We start from the raw sequence: 21,569 nt of genomic DNA on the forward strand, positions 1-21,569 counted from the left end.
AATATGTATTAACTCATCCGGGAATGTCAGGTTTGGGACAGCAGGCATTTGTGTTCACTGCTGAATTTCCAGCACCTGAAATAGTACTTGACACAAAGTAGGCTGATTGGTTGTCTAAACATCTGTGAGGCACTGGACATACTCAAACTAAAACTGACACTGTTTTCCTGAATCTAGTTGTGAAGATACCCTACAAGGGAATATGTATATATATATTTTTAATTTATTGATTTGAGAGAGAGAGAAAGAGAAACATTGATTTGTTGTTCCACTTATTGTTTGTTGTTCCAGAGATCAAACCCACAACCTTGGCATACAGGGACGATACTCTAACCAACTGAGCTACCCTGCCAAGATGGGAATGTGTATTTTATTTATGTAAACTATTGGTCTTTATGATAAGATGCATATGTTTATTTTAATAAATACACATTTATCTTAATTTATATGAAATAAAGATATCATCTATTGTTTATTTTGCATAAATATCTTATAGTCTCCACCACACCCTGTTATGCTATGCCTCTGCCAGGGGTCCTCAAACTACAGCGCACGGGCCACATGTGGCCCACCGAGAACATTTATCCCGCCCGCCGGGTGCCGCTGCCTGTCTTGCTTAGCAGCCGACTCGTCCCGGGCCCTCAGTGCACATAGGAATTTGTTCATAGTTTTTTTTTTTTTTAACTATAGTCCGGCCCTCCAACGGTCTGAGGGACAGTGAACTGGCCCCCTGTTTAAAAAGTTTGAGGACCCCTGGGACTGTAAAGTTTGCCTGGAATACCTTCCTCCCACCTCTTAGATAGGCCTAATGCTTACTCATTCTTTTTTTTTTTTTTAAGATGTTTTATTTACTTATTTGTTTATTTTTCCATTGATTTTTAGGGAGAGTGGAAGAGAGAGGGAAAGACAGAGAGAAGCCTTGATGTCAGAGAAACACATCGATTGGTTGCCTCCTGCATGCCCTAACCTGGGGCAGGGGTAGGGGAGGGGGGGAGGAGCTTGCAAACAAGGTACATGCCCTTAACCATTATCAAATCCGGGATCCTTTGGTCCGCAGGCCAAGGCTCTATCCACTGAACAAAACCGGCTAGGGCTACTTACTCATTCTTTAAGACTCTACATGACCACCACTTCCTCCAGGAAGCCATCCCTGATCCCTAGGTTAGGCACTACTCCTATTCCACTCCCATCTCTATCCCACTGGTAAAATTGTCTCTGTCATATTGACTGAGGGCTTCCTGAGTGCTGGCCCCATTTCTTATTTGTCTCTACATCTCTTCCTCCAGACACAATGTCCAGAACTTAGTAGAAACTCAATAAAGACCTAGTATGAGCCCTGGCTGGGTAGCTCAGTTGGTTAGAGTATTATCCTGCTCGCCAAGATTTCAGGTTTGATCCCCTGTCAGGGCTCTTACAAGAATCAACCAATCAATGCATAAATAAATGGGACAACAATTGATGGTCTCTCTCTCCCTCTCTCTCTCTCTCAAATCAATTTTAAAAAAGAAAAAGAGAGAGTAGTATCCCACAGGTACTTGGGAACACAAGCAACTCTAGTGTCTTTTGGTCTTGCTGAACCTGCAGCTTCAGAAACCAGTACAGGCAATAAGTGGCAGAGAATAACATCTCTGCCCCTGGGCTTCTGGTCAGTGGTGCTGGTGCCAGGATGTACCAAAAAACACAAGTTCGGCTGCTTCCTGCAACAAAAGCCAAACTCATGAGATAGGTGCTGGTACAAAAGGAAAGAGGTTTATTTAGGTGCCACATGACCTGGGAGAATGGTAGAGTCCCATCTCAAAGACCATCCCCACTTCCTGCTCAAGCTTGTTGTCTTATAGAGATAGAGAGAGGAAGTCTTTTTTCTATCCAATTATCTTGCTAGTTTTCAAGGTGCTCAGTGTAATAACCTCCCCCTACACCATCTTGGCCAATGGAGGAAACTTTCTGGCATCCCCTGACTCTCTATGGTAACAAGGAGGCTGTTGGAAGAGGGCAGACATATTCGCAGCCTGGGCAAAGGTTTTTCTCTCTTGAAACCCCATCCACCCTGGGGTCCCTTAAGGCCTGAGTGGAGAAATTTAGCTATTGACTAGTCAGTGTATGCTCGACTGTGACACAGCACTTTCTGTGGTAATTTATATTTGACAAAGAATTTCCTACAAAGCACTTGCCAGTTCACCCAGCCCAATGACATGTACTAATGATGATGACAGTTGGAGGAACCCTTTTCTGGGCTCATGGTATGTATCAGGTATAAGCTAAACCCTACATTAACTCATCTGACCCCTTGAAGCAACCTTTCCTTCAATCAGTGACACTCAGATTAATTCAAGTGTGTGTGTGTGTGTGTGTGTGTGTGTGTGTGTGTGTGTGTGTTTGGGGTGCAGGTAGTACAATGTATACTTCCCATTACCCCTTTCTTAAAATTCATTCTTTTTTATTTGACTTTGAGAGCCAAGTAATGCATAATGAATTTATATATTCTCATAAAAATGTAAATGGTACTGTAAGTGAAAGTTCCATAGGACTCTTCTAAGGGATCAAAGACAGTTTTATTCAGATATGATTTTCAAATCAGAAAATGTAGCCTTTGGCATGAACCAAAGACACACTCTAGGGTGGGAAAAATAAGGCAAGGTTTTTAAAGGGAAGAGTTTCAAGGAGTTGCTAACCAAAGGGTTGGGATACAAGACCATAACTTATTCATTTTCTGATTGGTGGGGGCAACTGGATTTTTAGGGGACTGCTGACTCAATGGTCAGCAAGTGGAGCTGTGAGATAAGAATAATGGGTAGTTTCAATCGACTCATGGTCAGCAGGTAGAGTCATGGGATATGGCCAATAGTTGGAGTCATAAGATATGGTCAGCAGGGCAGGTCACAAGACAGAGGCCAATGCCTCAGTTTCCCTTGGAGTCTGCAAAATACACCAATAAAACAATTTTTTGTAGTAAAACAGACAATGCAAAGAATACAGTTTGTCTGATAGACAAAGTCAGAGTTTAAACTGCAAAATGGCCTAGATATTGGAGTAAGGTCAGAGACCAAATTGTAGAAGGGTCCAAATATCCTATCTGGAATGCATAAATAAGTGGAACAACAAATGGATGCATTCAAGATTGTGATATTAGAATCCTCAGTACAGAAAAAGCACAAGTGACCCTTGACCTCTTTCTATCATTCTAGTGTGTAAACCTTTCCTACTTTTGAATGCATTTATATACCTAAACATGAACATGTAGAAAGATAACCTTTTATAGTTAAGAAATAAAAGGGATCATACTGAATATATTTTTCCCACAATATTTATTATGAAAACTTGTAAACATACAGAAAAGTTGAAAGAACTATAGTGAACACCCATATACTTACCACATAGATTCTTCAATTCTTAACATTTTGCTATATTTGATTTATCAGCTATCTTATTTTTTATACATTTCAAGTTAGTTGCAGACATCAGTACTTTTCTCCCCTAAACACTCCAGCATACATATTATTTAGAGTTCAATATTTGTTTTTCAGTTTAAGTTTATAACACACTATAGAATAGCGGTCGCCAGCCTTTCGGACCTCATGGACCACCAGTGGTCCATAGGCCACTGGTTGGCGACTGCTGCTATCTCTACTTATAATAGGGTAATATGCAAATTAGCCTCCGGAGAGGGGAGAAGGCCAGCACCCTGTGAGAGAAGGGAGAAAGTGAGAAGGCTAGTGCTGCGGGAGAAGACAGAAGGGAGAAGGTGGCAGTTAGGCAGTTAGGGGGATCAGGCCAGGAGGGGAGAGCAGTTAGGCAGTTAGGGGGATCAGGCCAGAAGGGGAGAGCAGTTAGGGAGATCAGGCCAGGAGGGGAGAGCAGTTAGGGCCATCAAGCTGGCAGGGGAGCAGTTAGGGGCATCAGGCAGGCAGGCAGGTAACTGGTTAGGAGCCAGTGGTTCTGGATTGTGAGAGGGATCCCAGATTGGAGAGGGTGCAGGCCAGGCTGAGGGACCCCTCCCCCCATGCACGAATTCATGCACCGGGCCTCTAGTAGAATATGTTTTTGTATTTTCCTGCAGCTTGCTTTCCCTCCTTTTACTTAATGTCCTCCCTCAGGTGGTGTCTGCCCTTTTCAATGGGGCAAAACTATTGAATGAATGTGCCCCTGTCAATCCCTGCTCTATCCTCTTTTGATGGACCTAAAGAGTGTTTCAAAGCTTTCACCAAAATGGAGTATCCTAGTTTGTGTTGCAGTGACCTTCCTTGTTTGTGCCCCTTTGAGTTCTTGCAAGTGTTAGATAGGACAAAAATCTCAAGGTCTGGGCAGTCCTAAATGCTATTAGAGAGAGAGAAACATTAATTTGTTGTTCCACTTATTTATGCATTCATTGGTTGCTTCTTTTTAAAAAATGTGTCTCTATTGATTTTTTAGAGAGAGAGGAGGGAAGAGAAAGAGAAACATCTATGTGAGAGAGAAACACTGATAGGTTGCCATTGGTTGCCTCCCATATGCACCCTGACCAAAGACCGAACCCTGCAACCTGGGCATGTGCCCTGACGGGAATTGGAACCGGCAAACTACTGGTGCATGGGACAACACTCAACCAACTGCGCCACACCAGCCAGGCCATTTGGTGGCTTCTTGTATGTGCCCTGAGGATATGCCCTGATGGGATCAAACCCACAACCTTGGCATATCAGGACAAGGTTGTAATCAACTAAGCTACTTGGCCAGGGCTTCTTGCTAAATGTTAAAATGTAGTATTTTGTAGATACAGTAAACAGGATGGCTGTCAGGAACTCAACCTGATGAAAGTAGCCAATTGCTAAGAAGAAATCAACACGTAATATATATAAGCCATGGCTAAGCCTTCCTTCTGGGAGGCAGAGATTTGGATATGACTCTGAGACAGGCTGAGCCTCTCTTAAATACTCTTCAGTTATTTCTTAAAGCCTCTTATAGATAAGTTCAGGCATTCCCCAAAGAGCTCTGTTCTGTGTACCTGGAAAGTAAAGAGTTCCGCTCTGCACCTGCACAGGTATATACCAGCTGCTGGAACCTGAAAAGTAAAGAACCCTACTATGCACCTGTGTGAGGAACCTAGCCCTATATAAGCCAGACCCGCAGCAGCAGTTTGGGAGTCATGCTGTTATTAGTTGTATTAAGCCTCCCTTTCTCCTTTCCCTCCACCTTGATTTCAGTAAACTTCTAATTTTTTTAAATATGTTTTTATTTGTTTTAGAAAGAGAGAAAGGGAGAGGGAGAGAGAGGGAAACAAAACCACATTGATGATAGAGAAATATCAATGGGCTGCCTCTTGCATGCCCCCTACCAGGGATCGAGTCCAAATCCCACAACCCAGGCATGTGCCCTGACCGGGAATCAAACTGGCAACCTTTTGTGCACGGGAGAACCAAACTAAGTCACACTGGCCAGGGCTAAACCTCTAATTTTGAATCTGTTTAGCTTCCTCTCCTGATTTCTGTCTTGGGGGATGGGTGAAAGAACCTCTTTGTCAGGGACAAATTCCCTGTCTCCCTTACTTGCTGCAAGTAAATAAAACTCCTTGCAATAGCCACCTCTCATTTTCAAACACAGCATCTTAAACAGTGAACCTCTTGAGTTCAATAACACAAATATTTCTCTAGAATAGCTACCCAGAAGTGTAATTGTTGGGTCAATGAGAATGCCCATTCTAAATGTTAACAAGTTCCTGCCAAATGGTCCCTCGTTCCCCATGTGAAGAAAAAAGAGGCTACCATAGCAAGCCTGACAAGTTCAATAACTGAAAATAACCACACAGGTTGTTTTGATCATCAAAACACTCCTAACTTGCCTGGCCAATGTGGCTCAGTGGCTGAGCATCGCCTGAACCAGGAGGTCATGGTTGGATTCCTGGTCAGGGCTCAAGCCTGGGTTGGGTTGTGGGCTCAATCCCCAGTTGGGGGACGTGCAGGAGGCAGCCAATCAATGATTCTTTCTCATCTTTGATGTTTCTATCCCCTTCTTATTTCCTCTCTCTGAAATAAATAAAAACACATTAAAAAACCCCCACATTCCTAATTGAGTGGGTTATGGTGGAAAGTCATGTCCTAAGACAGTGGTCGGCAAACTGCAGCTCCCGAGCCACATGTTTGCTGCTCTGTTGACTAATGAGTTTGCTGACCACTGTCCTAAGGCATATAGGATAAATTAATCTCTATCTTTTTTTTTATATTTTATTGATATTTTACAGAGAGGAAGGGAGAGGGATAGAGAGCTAGAAACATCGATGAGAGAGAAACATTGATCAGCTGCCTCCTGCACACCTCCCACTGGGGATGTGCCTGCAACCAAGGTACATGCCCTTGACCGGAATCGAAACCGGGACCCTTCAGTCCGCGGGCCGACGCTCTATCCACTGAGCCAAACCGGTTTCGGCATTAATCTCTATCTTGAGCAAGCCCTGTCCATTGTTTATGTGCATCTAGAAGAATATATTTAAAATGTGAGAATGTAAAGCTAAACATCCTAGTGCAGGGGGGGAAGACAACCCCAGCATTCCTCATTGTTCTCTTTCAACTGCGTACTTCTATAAACTATGTTAAATGTTAACTATCCTGCATCCATCAATGTAAAAGTAGTATCTCTCCATTTTATTTTTTACTCAATCCTAGAGATTTTCCCGCTTTACTTTCTCCCACAGCTTTAATCTTCCACCAATGGATTTCATGTAACCTTTCTTAGGTCTTCTCCTTTGGTTCTAATCCTATCCTATGTAATAAAACCCTAATATGCAAATCGACCGAATGGCAGAATGTCCAGTTGCCATGACATGCACTGGCCACTAGGGGGCAGATGCTCAATGCAGGAGTTGCCCCCTGCTGGTCAGTGCGCTCCAACCAGGAAAGTGCTGCTCAGCCAGAAGCCAGGCTCACTGGCAAGCACAGGGACAGTGGTGGGAGCCTCTCCTGCCTCCAGCAGCGCTAAGGACCCTTGGGGGATGTACACCTGCTGGCTTACGCCTGCTCCCATAAGCTGGCAGGTGGACATCCCCCGAGGGGTCCTGGACTGTGAGAGGGTGCAGGCCAGGCTGAGGGACCCCCTCCCCACCCTCAGTGCACGAGTGTTTTGCATCAGGCCTCTAGTGTATAAATAAAGGGCAAAATTGCTATACCCTGGAGAATCATCTCTGTCTTTTGAGATTTTGCTTCCAGGACTAACCCCCAATCTTTGGCTCTAATAAACTATTTAAGCTTTTCTTTAGGTTTGGAATTTTTTTTTGTGGACACCCAATAACTCCAACAAAACCTGCAAACTTCCCACACCTTTGCCAACACTGGACATTACCAGCCAGTTATTTAATCTGCAGCCAACCCATGGTTAAGGAAATGACTGGAAGCCAGTTAGAACAGAAAGGACAGATGAAGCCTAGCGCGAGATGAGCCTGAAGAGGTGGTGACATCAGGCAAGAAAAGCGCGTGGCCCAGAGGAGGCCTCATAAACACCTGCTCTTATTAGTGCTAGTGTTCATTCACAAACACCCCAACTTCCTGGGCAGACCTGGATACCAAGAGCGGAGCCACGTGCCCGCTGCAGAGGCGTGTCCTCCGCAGGGCCCGCCCCCGCTGCGTGCGCACGTCGGGCCGCCCTCGCGCTCCGCTCGCTCGACTGTTCCTGACAGACTCGGAGGCTGCTACAGACAGACGGACGGACGGACCTACGGCTGGCCAAGTGGAGCCGAGGCGGGTGAGTGGCCCGCACCCTTCCGGACTTCCCGGGTCCTCCGCGGGCTTTGACCGGCGCTGGTTTTCGGGATCTGGGTTCCACCAGCCGCGGCCCGCCGTGTCCCCAGCGCAGGCCTGAGGAAGATCCGGTGGGGACAGCAATAGCGAGGTGATCGGGGAGGTGGCTGGGCGCGGGGGAACCCCGCTTCAAAGACGACGTTTCCGAGGGCCGAGAAGCCTTAGTGGCCGGTTCGCGCTGGGCCCTCCCTCCTGGCGTCGCGAGTGCGCAGGGTGAGGTGACCCCGGGGTCGCCGCTGGTAGACTTGGCGTTTCCTGTGGGTTGCAACTGCTGACCTCCCAGCCCGCACGTCCTTCCACCTTGGGCCCGCGAGGACCCGGACCCCCCCCCCCCCCCCCCCCGCGTCGGAGATGGGTGCCTGGCGTGGCGGCTTACCTCGGGCCATGTCTCTGCCTTTCCTCCATGTGACTCACCTTAGACCGAAGGGCCCTTTGAGTCACTGTTATGACTTCATGCGTGACCGCGGCCACCCTGGTGCAGAGCGCCAAATTGGGAGGGATCAATGCCTAGGGCAGCCGGTTAATTTGGGCAGGCAGTTTACCTGTCACCTCATAAGCACAGTGCTTTAGATCTATTAATTGTCCCATAAGAGCTGCCAGGACCGCCTTGCACAGTCTTTGCACAAGGTCGGTCTGTCTTGCCATTTAAATTGGTCTGATGAACCGGTTTTTGTGGCCTGTGTCTGTCATCCTTATTGTGTTATGGTTATGATTCTGTGAACCAGAAAATAAACACGGATAGTTCAGGAAGCCCTCTCATTCTCAGCCACTTCCAAAATCCTCTGAGTTTATAGTTTTCCTACTTCTGAATGGGGTTAGTGATGAGACTGGGGTTAAGGAATTGACCTGCATCCCACAACCAAGACGATGGCACCTGGTCGGCTGCCTCCAGATCCCATGCTCTTTCCTAAACAAAGTCATAGAGATTGGAAATGGGTTATTTAAACTGTTTTCCCCACCCCTTAAACTGTCCTCCCAAATAGAAGGAAACAGGAACTTACTGTTTTGAATTTCTGATATGGCATTAACCAGTGTGTTTTGATTTAACTCCCGTATTAAAATTTTTAGTTTTTCTTCTGTGAGGAGAAGGATAAGGAATACACTTTAGTAAATCTGTGCTTCATTCTTTAGTTTTTTTTTTTCAAGAAACATCACAAGACAAAACATCACAAGCTTAACAGGAGCTCACAGTTCAATTGGGCATTTACAAGTTTACTTAGTGAAATTGGAAAAAGTTCTCAAATACGGTGCTCAACCCAGAACCTTGGGTGAGGGTGTGAAAATTTGAGGGGCCTTGCAAACACACAGTCTCATTGAGTAACCTCATCTAACTGGGGATTTGAAGAGGAAACTCTGTGATTATCCCATTTTCTGACTTGATTTGCTCTTTACCTCTGCTTGGGCCAATAAAGTAAGATGCTACGAGTCCTAGAGTCCAGAGTTTGAGCTACTCTAGAAATGCCAATGTCAATGAAAAGATGAGTTACAGAAAGTAAAGCATTCACTGCAGTTAGCTCACCCCTCATTAGAAAGCAGAACTGGACAGCTGGGGCCTTTGGGCTGGCTACCTTGGTTCTTTCTGGTTTTCTTTTAAAAGCTGACTCTTCAGAGTTCAGTTGGGCTCTGAATAGGATTGTACCAAAAACTGGAATATCACTCCTCCAGGAGGAAGATATTTTTGAAAATTGCAGTTGTATATTTCAATGTAAAACTTTAAAATTTAGCTTGAAACTCCTTTGACAGGAAAGAGGTGAAAAACTATAAATTACCTCCTGGTACATTATTGGCCATAGTTAAGCAAAAAGTTATAAATAGACATTTAATGCAGCAATTTTCAGCCCATGTGCTGTAAGAGGCACACTGGTGTGCTGCAAGAATTTTTGAAACATGCAATTCCAGATTATTTAGTCAGGGGCACTGATCTTTTTTCCCTTCAATTGTCAAATTTAAAAATAACAGCAGCCAATGCAACTATAGCCATCTGATGTGAATGAATCAAAATTATACTTATTTTTTTTGTCAGATCAGCAAAAACATTTTTTTTGGTATTTTAGTAATTAGTTTATGTGTGCTATGAGATGAAAAAGGTTAAAAATAGCTGACTTAATGAAAGCTTTTTTCTGCTAGTGGTCAGTAGGAGAATTAAAAGATCTGGGTAACATCTCCTTTTGTGTTCAACACAGTGAATTATCTGATTTTAAGTAATTATATCTGTTAGGATTATTTGTGTAAAAACATAGGATAAAAGCTTTATCTTGTAATCTGAATAATTTCTCGATATTTTTGTGCTGCTGAAAAGTAGTGCCATTATTGGGATAGTTAATATAACTGCTAATACCAAGATCTTTAAAAAAAAAAAAATATATATATATATATATATATATATATATATATATATAAAATTCATTCTCATGACTACTCAGGTGCTCTGTAATATTGTTCACTGTATGGTTTATTTTCCATATTGACTCCATTTATCATAAGATATTGTCTCCCATTGTATTAGACATTTTAAAGCCAACTAATGAAAATAGCTGAATCTCTCAGAAATTTTCTTTTTAAATTTTTAATAAATTTGACACAGTAGTGAAATATAGCAGCCCATAACTGATGGTCTGATTTAGCCACATTACATATATAAAAGAATATGCAGTTACATTTATTTATATATTTTGCAAGAAATCTTTGCTGAGTGACCAGTGTCTCCCCATTTAAGAACAATAGTGGTTGCCCTGCTGGGTAGCTCATTTGGTTGGTGCATTGGCCTGGTATGTCAAGGTTGCAGGTTCAATCCTATGTCAGGGCACATACAAGAATCAACCAATGGATGTTCCAATAAATAAATGGAACAACAAATTGATCTCCCTCTCTTCCTATCTTTCTCTAAAAATAATTAAGAAAAAGAGTAATGCCGAGACCGGTTTGGCTCAGTGGATAGAGCGTTGGCCTGCGGACTGAAGGGTCCCGGGTTCGATTCCAGTCAAGGGCATGTACCTTGGTTGCGGGCACATCCCCAGTGGGAGGTGTGCAGGAGGCAGCTGATCGATGTTTCTCTCTCATCGATGTTTCTAGCTCTCTATCCCTCTCCCTTCCTCTCTGTAAAAAATCAATAAAATATATTTAAAAAAAAAAAGAGTAACAATAGTTTATGGAGTTCACTATAGATAATTTAACAGAGGATTGCATCTAAATTATAACCATGGCCAACTGAAATGGAGCTGGGAACTCTTTCTGGGTTGTCATATCAACCGCTTCTATATTCAAGACCTTACAAGGCAATATTCTGAACCCTTAACTAGGCATTTCAAAACAGCAATTAAATTTATGAAGCTCTTAACAGTGAATAGGTTTTAATGTTATTTTAATGTAAATTGAGCAAACATGCAGTTTTCTATGTGATATACATGGTGGGGCAAAAGTTGTGAGTATGTGGAAGTTTATTCTTGTATTATTATTTATTAATTATTGTATTATTTTTCATACAAACAACTATAAACCTACTTTTGCCTCACCCTGTATTTCTTTCCTTCTTTTTTAAGCTTCACCAAAGGATATATTTCCATAGATTTCTAGAGAAGTGGAAGGGGAGAGGGGAGAGAGAGAGAAATATCAATGTGAGAGAGATACATTGATTTGGGGCTGGGAAACCTGCAACCTGCCACTGAGGAATGTGCCCCTGACTTGGAATCGAACCCATGACCCTTCGGTGTGCTGGCTGATATTCTAACCACTGAGCAAGTGGCCACAGGGCTCCCTGTATTTCTTTTAAGCAAATATTTTAGCAGTAATCCAAGGGCTGTTCAGTCTGTTTATGGAGTAGGAATTGCATCAGAGTGCATGTATTTTTACTATTGACTGGTATAATGCTGAGGAAGTTTCCTTTTTAAGTATATGCTTGAGTATCTCATCCTGTGTAAAGTGTACAGATACACCGCCCTAGCCGGTTTGGCTCAGTGGATAGAGGGTGGGCCTGCAGACCAAAGGGTTTCGGGTTTGATTCTGGTCAAAGGCATGTAGGTCGGGGCTTGTGCAGGAGGCAACCAATCAGTGTGTTTTTCAATGCTTGTCTCTGTCTTTCCCTCTCTCTTCTACTCTCCCTAAAAATCAATGGAAAAATATCCTAGGGCAGTGGTCGGCAAACTGCGGCTTGCAAGCCACATGCGGCTCTTTGGCCCCTTGAGTGTGGCTCTTCCACAAAATACCACGTGCGGGCGCGCACGTACAGTGCGATTGAAACTTCGTGGCCCATGCGCAGAAGTCGGTTTTCGGCTCTCAAAAGAAATTTCAATTGTACTGTTGATATTTGGCTCTGTTGACTAATGAGTTTGCCGACCACTGTCCTAGGATGAGGATTAACAACAACAAAAACAAAATAAAGTGTACATATACACCGACTTTTTGTTTGTACTTCAAAATGATTGAATCAATCAGTTAATCCAATCAGCTTGTAATCATTTTTGTTCAAGCAGTTATTCAACACTAGACAGTTTTGTTTTGCATGTATGTATATATATGTATCCAAATACATATTCACTTGTATTAGAAGGTGAAAAGTAAATGGTTTGTTTCTTCCAAAAAATAAAGCTGTGCTAATATATTTTTGACCATGAGAAAAACATTTAAACCCTTTGAGCTGTAGTTTCTGTATCTGAAAAATGAGGTTAATATTTTAATCTTAAAATCTTTTGTGCCTTGAATGCTTAGTGATTTAAGAAGCGTTTCCAAATCTTTCTGTTTTGGTAAGTTTGGGTTTGGGAATCTGTGTTTTTAATTTCCCATGTGATTCTTGTTTGGGGCCCTTTGTCTAAAGTACAGGCTGAACAGAAAAGGGAATGGACTGGCAAGAGGGTAGAAAGGTAAGTGAATAGGAAACATGATGAAAGGGACAACAGAAGAAGAAAGAAGGGGCTAATTGTTGCATGACAATAATTGCTGTCAGCATGTATGCAAGAGGCCAAGCAAGTGGATATTCTCTTCCATCTGTTTAGGGGGGGAAATAATTTTTGTCACACATATAGATTTGTTTCCTTCCCAAGAGTATCATGGGCTTAATTATTGTCATAGTTCTCAGTAACTTTAAAAGGGCTTTGGGAAAGAATGGCATAACAGAGACAGGTGTCTTATATTCCACATGTCTGACTTTTTGTAAATACTCCTAGCTTTCTGCCTTTCTCCTGATGAGCTCTCTCTCAGTGTTGGAAAACTCAAATTTCACTGTCCTGTATTCAATCCCATAATTATTTGAGGCCTGAGGGAAGGTGCTAGCATGATTAAGCAATCTGCCCTCATGCTTTCAGCTAACCTAGTTGGCTGGTCTGCCTCATCAGTCACTGTGTTGATCATATTTTTTATGTCAAACAACGGGACCCATAGTTTCAGCATTCAGGTGTACTGAAGGAATTAATTGCTGGGGAGGGATATTTGAATCAGAACTGTCCTGGTTAATTTGGAACATAAGGCTGAATCTTTAGCATTGTTGTCTGTATTGCATAATTAGTATTTCTACTATGGAACATATTGTTGTGCTCTCTCTCTCTCAGAACTACTTGAAGCCTGCAAACAATATAAATGTTTGTTGGTAATATGGCATGTCACATGCCCAAGTGTAGCCATCCCCTTCCTTGGACACTGGACCTGCTGTTCTCTCTGGCAAGACCACTACAGGCTGCTGCAGAGGAACCGTTATCACCTAGAACTATTTCCAGGACAATTTGGAGGAGGGCAGGCAGGTGAAGGGAAAGAATCAGTAAGCAAAATTGAGTGTGGGTTGGGAGAGGGCTCTAAAATAGTGTTTGAAGGCAGATGAGAAAAGCAGATACAGTGAAGGAGTGTTAAACCTTCATTCCCTTCCTGGCCGGTGTGGTTCAGTTGGTTGAGTGTAGTCCCAATTACCAGTTGAGTACTGGTCAGGGCACATGCCTGGGTTTCAGGCTTGATCCCCAGTAGGGGGTGTGTATGAAGAAGTCCATTGATGTTTCCCTCTATCACAACCCTCTCTCTCCCCTTCCCCTCTCTCTTTTTTTAAAAAAATATGTTTTTATTGATTTCAGAGAGAGGCAGGGAGAGGGAGAGGTGGGGAGGGAGAGAGAGACATTAATGAGAGAGTCATTGATCAGCTGCCTTTTGCATGCCCCCTCCTGAGGATCAAGCCCACAACCTGGGCATGTGTCCTGACTGGGAATCGAACCATGACCTCCTGCTTCCCTGGGTAGATGTTCAACCACTGAGCATACTGGCTGGGCCTCCCTCTCTCTCTTAAAAAAAAAAAAAAATCAATAAAAACATTTTTTTTAAAAAGGATGAATCTCAAATACATTAAAAAAACAACAACAACCTTCACTCCCTTGGGTATTTTCCTACGAGAGTCAAGCCTTCTTTTTGCTTAGTAATAGCAGGTATCCCTCTAACTAGAAAATAACTTAAAACATTCCATTTCTGTACCACACACTTGGGTTTCTGTCAACATCAGCAAAATTTCCAAGTATCTTTGCTCAGTGTCATATTTGTCCTGTTTTGTAAGACTTTTTGTGTTTGCAAAGTCAAAAGTGGGGTGACTGACCTGGCTGGGGGGGTCATTTGGTTAGAGCATCATCTCATACACTAAAATGTTGTGGGTTCGATTCATGGTCAGGGCACATACCTAGGTTGTGGGTTTGATCCCCGATTTGGGTGCCTATGGAGGCAACATATCGATGTTTCTCTCTCACATTGATGTTTTTCTCTAAAAAAAAAAAAAAAAAAAAATCAGTAAAAACATATTCGCTCAGGTGAGGATTAAAAAAAAAAGGGGGGGGTTGACTAGCTGCTATAGATTATGTTTTCTTGCCCTTTTCATTTGGCTTTTCCAGGGCATATGCTCAGATTTCAAAGAAGTTAATTTTCAAGTGCAAATATCTAAAGATAGAGGGACAAAGAAACAGTGATATCTGCCCATTTGGCAAGCATGTATTGCCTCTATGGTGTGCAGAGTATTGGCACTAAGGAGGTGTGCAAAAACAACAACAAACCCAGCATAGTCCTTGTTCACTAGCAGTTGGCAGACACGAAACAGTAAAATCACTTTAAAAGGTTTATGATTGTCATTCTGACACTCAGTATTCTGGGAGGTCAGGAAAGTGAAGAAATGAGAAGTGGAAAAGACAGGAGAACTTGAACTGAACCCTCTGGGGTTAGGTAAAAGAATAGAAAGAGAAAAGAAGGGAGGAGGCCAAAGAAAGGGGATACCTCTCTTTAGCAAGGTCTCAGAGGTTTTATCCACAAAGAGAATGTCTCTCATTTTAGAATAGGGATTCTTAACCTGAATTCTGGGTCCACGGGAGAATTGTAGGGGCCTGTGGTTGCTCTGGAATGGCATAGGCCCGTGGTTGGCAAACTGCGGCTCGCGAGCCACATGCGGCTCTTTGGCCCCTTGAGTGTGCCTCTTCCACAAAATACGACGGCCTGGGCGAGTCTGTTTTGAAGAAGTTGTGTTAGAAGAAGTTTAAGTTTAAAAAATTTGGCTCTCAGAAGAAATTTCAGAAAAACTTCTGGGTAGGGAGAAATCAAGATGGCGGCATAGGTAAACACCTAAACTGTTGCCTCGCACAACAATATCAAAACTACAACTAAAAGACAAAACAGACACCATCCAGAACCACAGGAAAGCTGGCTGAGTGGAAATTCTAAAACTAGAAGGAAAGAGGAAAGCACATTGAGACTCAGAGGAGCTTCAAAAGGCGGAAGTACGGAGACGTGCGTGCGAAGAGGACGGGCGGCCGAGTGCATGGGTGGCTGAGTGTGTGGCTGGCTTTCCCAAGCGGGAGGGAGACGGAAGCTCCAGACTGTGCTGGACTCCAGTCCCGGGTGAGCCTCTGAGAACCCAGACCCATTCGGCGGGAATCTGGACTGTCAGGAAAAGAGAAAGCACACTCAGACTCAGGGGAGCTGCGGAAGGCAGAGGTCAGGAGGCGCATGCGCGCAGAGAGGACTGACTGCTGAGTGCACGAGCGGCTGAGTGCGCGGCTGGCTTTCTAAAGCGGGAGGGAGACAAAAGCTCCCGACTGCTCTGAACTCCAGTTCAGGGCGAGTTTCTGGGAACCCAGACTCATTCAGGGAGAAACAGGACTGTCTGGCAGTGGGCGAAACTCGAGGGCGGCATTCTCTTGGAGGTGCTTGCAGCGATTACTGAGGGACATGAGACCCAGGGGCCTCATAGGGCAGGGCTGACGGGAAGCCAAGGCTGTCTGCTCCGCCCTGAGACTCTGCCCCATCCAAGCTGAGCACAGAGGCTTTTGAAATTTTGCAAGTCTTGTCTCATAAGGTTGTCTCCAGCACAGAAGTTCTCCCAGCATAGACAGCTGATCCTCACAGCCAATTGGCCTTGATTTCAGAGGAAGGGGGAGGGGGAGAGAGAGAAGGTCATTCCTCCTAGTGATACCAACAACAATCAAGACTTAACTACAACAAGGCTGTGCACACAGTCCATAAAGGGGTGCACCAAAAGTGTCCACCTCAGGTAACTAGGGAAGGCTGAGCCACTGGGCCCTATAGAACACCTACCACACAAAGCTACTCTACCAACTCAGGCAAGCAGCGAAAATGCGGAGACAAAGAAACAGGTCACAAATGAAAGAAATGGAGGAAAGCAACCGACTGGATATAGAGTTCAAAACCACGGTTATAATGTTTTTCAAGAATTTCCTAGAAAAGGCCGATAAATTTAATGAGACCCTCGAAGATATGAAAAAGGACCAACTAGAAAGTAAACATACACTGACCGAAATAAAAAATATTATACAGAGACCAAACAGCAGACTAGAGGACCGCAAGAATCAAGTAACAGAGTTGAATTACAAAGAAGCAAAAAACACTAAACCGGAAAAGCAGAAAGAAAAAAGAATCCAAAAATTTGAAGATAGTGTAAGGAGCCTCTGGGACAACCTCAAGCGTACCAACATCCAAATTATGGGGGTGCCAGAAGAAGAGAGAGAGCAAGATACTGAAAACCTATTTGAAGAAATAATGACAGAAAACTTCCCTCACCTGGTGAAAGAAATAGACTTACAAGTCCAGGAAGTGCAGAGAACCCCAAACAAAAGGAATCCAAAGAGGACCACACCAAGACACATCATAATTAAAATGCCAAGAGCAAAAGACAAAGAAAGAATATTAAAAGCAGCAAGACAAAAACAGTTAGTTACTTACAAGGGAGCACCGATACGACTGTCAGCTGATTTCTCAACAGAAACTATGCAGGCTTGATGGAAGTGGCAATAAATATTCAAAGTGATGAATAGCAAGAACTACAACCAAGATTACTGTACCCAGCAAAGCTATCATTCAGAATTGAAGGGCAGATACAGAGCTTCACAGATAAGAAAAAGCTAAAGGAGTTCATCACCACCAAACCAGTATTATATGAAATGCTGAAAGGTATTCTTTAAGAAGAGGAAGAAGAAGAAAAAGGTAAAGATAAAAATTATGAACAACAAATACATGTCTATCAACAAGTGAATCTAAAAATCAAGTGAATAAAAAATCTGATGAACAGAATAAACTGGTGAATATAATAGAATCAGGGGCATAGAAAGGGAGTGGACTGACAATTCTCGGGGGGAACGGGGTGTGGAGGGTGTGGGAAGAGACTGGACAAAAATCGTACACCTATGGATGAGGACAGTGTGGGGGAGGTAAGAGCAGAGGGTGGGGAGGGAACCAGGTGGAGGGGAGCTATGGAGGGAAAAAAGAAATAATTTTAATAATCTGAACAATAAAGATTTATTAAATTAAAAAAGAAAAGAAATTTCAATTGTTGTACTGTTGACATTTGGCTCTGTTGACTAATGAGTTTGCCGACCACTGGCATAGGCAACGTTTTTTTTTTTTTTTTTTTTAAATATGTGATTTTCCTGGAGAGAGAGTCTGAAGCCTTCATATGATTCTCAAAGGAATCTGTAACTAAAAAAAGATTAATGATTCTTCTATTCTGGCAAATACCCTTCCATCTTCAGAAATACACTTCTCTGAATTCATTTTTTCAGATGAGGAGGTATTTGAGTGGAAGATGAGAGACAGAAACCCTAGGATTACTTTGTAAACAAACAGTCTTTCACTGAACATCAACTGTCATGGGACATGCATGAGTGCTCATGTAAAAGACAGCATGTTCCCACATACACATGGTGTTCTAATCTGGTTCCCAGGAACAGGGCAAATAAACACTGACTAGTGTGGGTGAGGCTCCAGGTATGTCCTCAGAGATCTTACAGTCAGTTGTGGCTGATACAGAGCTAAGAAGGAGTGTTGGGGGTGGGGTGAGTTGAAGACACAGAAACCACAGCTTTTTGGAAGGTCAGAATGTGTTTCAAGAAGCTGCTGGAGGCCTGGCCAGTGTGGGTTGGTGATTGAGAGTCGATCTATGAACCAGGAGGTTGGGATTCAATTCTTGGTCAGGGCACATGCCCAGGTTGTAGGCTTGATCCCCAGTGAGGGGTGTGCAGGAGGCAGCCAGTCAATGATTCTCTCTCATCATTGATGTTTCTCTCTCTCCCCCTCCCCCTTCCTCTGAAATCAACAACAACAAACATATATATGTATACTAATAAAAGCCTAGGTGTTCCTTGCACCCTCGTGCAATGCCCTCATGTCATCACAAGATGGCCGCCCTCATGTCACAAGATGGCCGGCAGGGGAGGGCAGTTGGGGACAACTAGGCCACAGGAGAGGGCAGTTGGGGGCAATCGGGCCAGCAGGGGAGCAGATAGGCGTCAATCAGGCCGGCAGGGGAGCGGTTAGGGGGCGATCAGGCTGGCAGTAGAAGCAGTTAGGGGCAATCAGGCAGGCAGGCAGGCGAGCAGTTAGGAGCCAGCAGTCCCAGATTGTGAGAGGGATGTCTGACTGCTGGTTTAGGCCCGATCCCGCAGGACATTCCCCGAGGGGTCCCAGATTGGAGAGGGTGCAGGCTGGGCTGAGGGACCCCCCTCCCTGTGCACAAATCTTGTGCACCGGGCCTCTAGTATATACATAAAAGAAGCTGCTGGAGTATTGGGAACAAGGTGTGAAAGGGTATATGAAGCCCTGGCCCAGCAGCTAGAAAACCCTGGGCAGGTCTGGGAACAGGGGCTAATTCCAGGACCAACTTCCCTCTGCTGCTTTGGACATAGAAGCCTAAGAGACTGTGTCCTAGAGCTGTGGTCACTTAGCACATGCATAGGAAATGGAAGCAGTTTCAAAGCTAGTGTCCTAGTTCTCCTAGACCAGTTGTCACCAACCTTTTGGACCTCACAGACCACCAGTGGTCTGTGGACCACCGGTTGGTGACCGCTGCCCTAGACCATAGCCATTGAACTAGGCTGAGCTCAGAGTTACTAGGGGTGCTGGAGGAGCTGAGGTCCTGAGTCCCTGGCTCTCCCCTGCCACTTTAACCATGGGTGCTCCACTCACTGCTCTTGCTTTATGTGTTGGCCTTCTGTGTAGGGTTTGGTTGAGCATACCTCTCAGTGATTCTCTGCCTTTCTTAGCCTATAAGCTGTTCAACTGTTCCCCTCCCCCTAAAGTTATTCATTACTGCCTAATCATGTTCTTAGTTGACAGTACTAGTAGATGGTCTGGGCTACATGAATTTCTTCTTGATAATTTTTAATGGAGACAATGATGTTTGACCAGTTCTCTGGACCTCTTGGGAATTATAAGCACCCACTTCATGTATCTTTAATTTATGTAGTTTGTGGGGGCTGCCTTAAGCAATAGGACGTTATTCAATTTTACAGTGTCAGACTGCTGTGTTTTTTTTTCTTTTCAGTAAGTTGTGATCACTAGCATTTTGCTTTTTTCCCTTGAGATAATGATAACCTAATGCCTTGATGTTTTTCCTCCAAAATGTGCTTAGAGACAGGATGTGGGCTTGTTAGGAGATTGTACAGTTATTGCCTTCTTTGGGTTCGCCCCTTCCCTAGAGTAGTAACAAACAAGAAGAGAACTGCCACTGTGAATTCCTTCTCTAAAGCCAACTGGGGGAATAAAGGTTTTTCAGAGGCAGACAACTGGAAGTATCAGGTGGCCTGTGTATGCATGGGATGGAGGAGTGCTGGCAAGCGTTTGTTTGCTTGACCTTTAAAATTTTGCCTATCCATTTCTTTAAAAAAAGGGGTGGGAGTGTTGGGAGCATTTTATGCTCCTAATCAGGCTTTTAAAGTCTTTAAGTAACTGTAAATAAACGGTGTGTTCTCAGTAGCTGTATTTGCGGAATATAAGGAAGCCAGTTTAAAAACCAATGCAATGGCCCTAACTGGTTTGGCTTAGTAGGTAGAGCGTCCGCCTGCGGACTGAAAGGGTCCCAGGTTCGATCCTGGTCAAGGGCATGTACCTTGGTTGCGGGCACATCCTCTGTAGGGAGTGTGCAGGAGGCAGCTGAATCGATGTTTCTCTCGCATCGATGTTTCTAACTATCCCTCTCCCGTCCTCTTGGAAAAAAATTCAATAAAATATATTTAAAAAGATAAAAACCAATGCAATGCAACATTTTGAGTTATTTGATCACAAAGCATCACCTATTTAGCCCCCTACAAGGCCAGTCTCACTCAAAACTCTCATCAGCAGCAATTTTTGTAGTGAAAATGTTGCTCAAAAATGCTTACTCAGCCCTAACCGTTTTGGCTCAGTGGATAGAGTGTCGGCCTGCGGACTGAAAGGTCCCAGGTTTGATTTTGGTCAAGGGCATGTACCTTGGTTGCGGGCACATCCCCAGTAGGAGGTGTGCAGGAGGCAGCTGATCGATGTTTCTCTCTCATCAATGTTTCTGACTCTCTATCCCTCTCCCTTCCTCTCTGTAAAAAATCAATAAAATATATTTTAAAAAATGCTTACTCACTACTCAGCCATTTTTCTTATTTCTGGGATTCACTTTTAACTGGCTTCTTTGTTATCTGCTCTTTGAGAATACCTTCATTTTGAGAAAACCTTGCATTTTGGAAATCATTCAGCCACTCAGTAAACCTTGATTAGCTGGGTGCCCTGTGTTGGGCAGAGGAGACAAAAATAATCTATAATACGAAAAATAGACATGTAAACAAATAACAGGACATAAGTGCTATAACAGGTCATAAAAGTCTTGCTTAAATTGAACTTTAATTAGCCTCTCAGGGCTAAGAAGCCAAGCCACATAGTTGCCATCAGCATTTGCCTGCTATACCTCTCAGTTTGGGTGAATTTCTCTGGTTCTCAAGATTCCCCATAATGTCTTGAGGTTCTTCCTTTTCCATCTCCCAGGAAAGCAACCTTGGTTCCTTATCTGGAAAGACTGCTGGGAACCATGTAAAGTACAAGGCTGTTTTTCTGAGGGGCTTTTATTGGCCTCCAAAGTTAATCTTAATTCCTTGGAGTCTTCTGGTAGCATCCGGAGTCTTTGCATGGTTCTTTCAAATACGGTATTCTAGTCAAAGCCTTGTCAAGAGTGTTCAATTGTGTCCTGTTATAAAAAGAACATTTTCTTCTTGAATTTATATAAACAAACATATTGCCATGAAAATAATAATAATACTTACTCATTAAGAGTTTCCAAAGTCGCCCTAACCGGTTTGGCTCAGTGGATAGAGCGTCCGCCTACAGACTGAAGGGTCCCAGGTTCAATTCCGGTCAAGGGCATGTACCTTGGTTGCGGGCACATCCCCAGTAGGGGGCGTGTAGGAGGCAGCTGATCGATCTTTCTAACTCTCTATCCCTCTCTGTAAAAAATCAATAAAATATATATATTTTTAAAAAGAATATATTAAAAAAATACATATATTTAAAAAAAGTTTCCAAAGTCTAGCAGGATCAAATAGAGAAAAA

General features: G+C 43.5%; 1 protein-coding gene across 10 annotated transcripts in view; it reads left to right on the plus strand.

The window, feature by feature from the left end:
* The first annotated feature begins 7,391 nt into the window (after positions 1–7,391).
* The window catches only part of HMOX2 (heme oxygenase 2), a 40,219-nt gene continuing 26,041 nt past the window's right edge, over positions 7,392–21,569 (plus strand). For 8 of the 10 annotated variants that reach the window (XR_013961269.1, XR_013961270.1, XR_013961271.1 and 5 more), the window contains exon 1: positions 7,575–7,707. The gene's annotated coding sequence lies outside the window, so the exon portion shown is untranslated. Of the gene's footprint in view, positions 7,708–21,569 lie in introns of all 10 variants that reach the window. The other 2 variants (XR_013961268.1, XM_080681637.1) reach the window with 1 other exon arrangement.

This window comes from Plecotus auritus (assembly GCF_963455305.1).
Source record: "Plecotus auritus genome assembly, chromosome: 7".
Lineage (NCBI taxonomy): Eukaryota > Metazoa > Chordata > Mammalia > Chiroptera > Vespertilionidae > Plecotus > Plecotus auritus.